Below are 2476 nucleotides of genomic sequence, written 5' to 3' on the forward strand. Positions count from 1 at the left end.
CCTCCATGATGTATAGCTAGCAAAGATTTTCTATGGTTTTCTTCGTTGTTGTTGTAGTTGATTAGATTATTGGCAGTTTTTTCTTTCCCCTATTAGTATTATTGTTTGCTGATATGCCATGTTGGACACAGAGGATTCCTTTCCCACCTCTCTTCTGTTCATCCTTACTCTGAACAAATATATTCTTTCCTGTGTTCTAATGAATAAGACTATTATCCTTCTTCTTTTTGCATAAAATTTCATTAAATATTGTCTGCAGTTTAGACTTGATTATTATTAATTAATTTAATTTGTGCCTACCTAGAGGTATTATTTCTCCATCAATTAAAGAGCTGCCTCTGCTGAGCACAACAAGGTTATTTAACAGTTATTTACTTTCAAGGCTTGAAAAAATATATCATCCTATGCTTTCCTGGCTGTTAGGATTGCTAATGAGAGATCTGTTTTTATTCTGATGTGTTTTGTATGTAAGTTTGTAGTTTTTCCTCATAGAATTTTTCACTTCCTCAAAAGGTTATTTGATGATTAAATTATTTTTGAGTAATAACAGTTTATAAACATGAAAGATATCAGTAGCTATACCTAATAAACAATATTTTTAATTGATTGGCCAGCATTCTTGACAGACTTTCTTTATTAAAACTAATTTATTTATTTGGGCTGGAGGGATGGCTTAGCAGTTAAGGCACTTGCCTGCAAAGACTAAGAATTCAGGTTGTATTCTCCAGATCCCACATAAGCTGGAAGCACATGATGACACAAGAGCATCTGAAGTTTGATTGCAGTAGCTAGAGCTCCTAACACACACTCATTCTCCTTCCCTCTCTCTCTCTCTTTCCCTCTCTCTCTCTCTCTCTCTTTCTCTCCCCTTCTCTCTCTTTAATAAATAAATAAATAATAAAATATTAAAATAATGCTCATAATTTATTTGAGGCTGGAGAGATGGTTTAGAAGTTAAGGCATTTGCCTGCAATGCCAAAGGACTTTGGTTCAATTCCCCAGGACACCACACATCAGCCAGATGCACAAGGCAACATATGCATATGGAATTCATTTGCAGTGGCGGGAGGCCCTGACGTTCCCATTCTCTTTCTCTCTCTCTCTCTCTCTCTCTCTCTCTCTCTCTCTCTCTCTCTCCCTCTTTCTCTCTCTCACACTCTCTCAAATAAATAAACAAATGAAATTTTTAAAAAATAATAATAATTTATTTATTGCTTCCACAAAATCATGACTATTGCTTTATCTGGGAGTGAGTCTCTATAATAATTAACTATTTGAAAATATCTCACATCATAACTGGAAAGTTATCTGCATCAGAATATGACTCTGAGTAAATTGTTGGTAAAAATCCAGAGAACTAAGGTTTTATTTTTAAAAAATATTGCTTTTACAAACCACAAAGAAATAATTAGCATATTTTTTTTTAATTCCTACATGATATTGAGAATGGCAGTGTCCAAATGTCTTCACTTCACATCACTGAACACACCTTTTCTGGAGGGTAGATTCCAAGACAGGACTCTGAAGACTTTGACCCCCATATATTACAGTATATAGTACAGTATACAGTAGTCACCATGCATGTGGCCTCCACATATGTATATATGAGTTTTCTGAGAGCTTCAATGACAAAGCCAAGTTTCCTCAATACTACAGTCTATTCACTTGTTCTTCCTAGTTCTGTACCTTGACTTCCATAAATATCTCTTGGGATTTCTCCTGCTTGCCATATACATTTCCTACATAAGAATGCGTGAGTGGAACCAGAGCAGATAAAATCTGCCTCGATTTGTCTCCAAGACCATTCTGATATTATATAACAAAGTCAGGGTCTAATCATAGCAGTGAAGAAAACTCAAACCACTGATGACATCATGCTAAAACTGCATTCTACCATTCATTAATACCAAGCACTGTATATCTCTTCTGAAGTTCCATATCATAGTTTCAGACAGTTTGGTGGCATAAATTTCTTCAAAATATGAGTTCAAGATTTTGTGACTATCTCATCTCCAGCACTTAAATCAGAAAGTCTGGGTTGTTTTCATTTTTGTTTTTGTCTTTGTTTGTTTTTTCAGTCCAGATTAACTTCAAGCAGTCTCTGAAACTGATCTGGTAAAAACTCAAGCACTGAGCCTCTTCCTAGAAACCTATTAATTCTAGATGTAAGCCAGCTAAAAACAGATACAAAAAATTACTTTAGTTGGACAAGGAGCCAGTCAGATTTCTCAATGCTGCTGTTTAAGATCAGGTATCCCTTCATGATGTCAACTCTAAACTAAGACAGGCAAGAGTGGTTTGCATAATTTATCTCTATTGCACACAGACCATGGTGAGTCTCCTTCCTGCCATCTGTGGCCACCGCCAGCACTTAGGCCACTCACCATGTTACTTGCAGAGAGCAGACGTCTGACCTGTTCATCATACCATCCTCTGCTCCAGCTACCCACACACCAGGCTCAGGCACAAGCAGCCA

The 2476-nt window shown here is 36.4% G+C and overlaps 1 pseudogene; it reads right to left on the reverse strand.

Moving 5' to 3' along the window:
* Nucleotides 1–1471: 1471 nt before the first annotated feature.
* LOC123463950 lies at nt 1472–2263 on the reverse strand (annotated as a pseudogene).
* Nucleotides 2264–2476: the final 213 nt, after the last annotated feature.

This window comes from Jaculus jaculus, chromosome 10, assembly GCF_020740685.1.
Source record: "Jaculus jaculus isolate mJacJac1 chromosome 10, mJacJac1.mat.Y.cur, whole genome shotgun sequence".
Taxonomy (NCBI): domain Eukaryota; kingdom Metazoa; phylum Chordata; class Mammalia; order Rodentia; family Dipodidae; genus Jaculus; species Jaculus jaculus.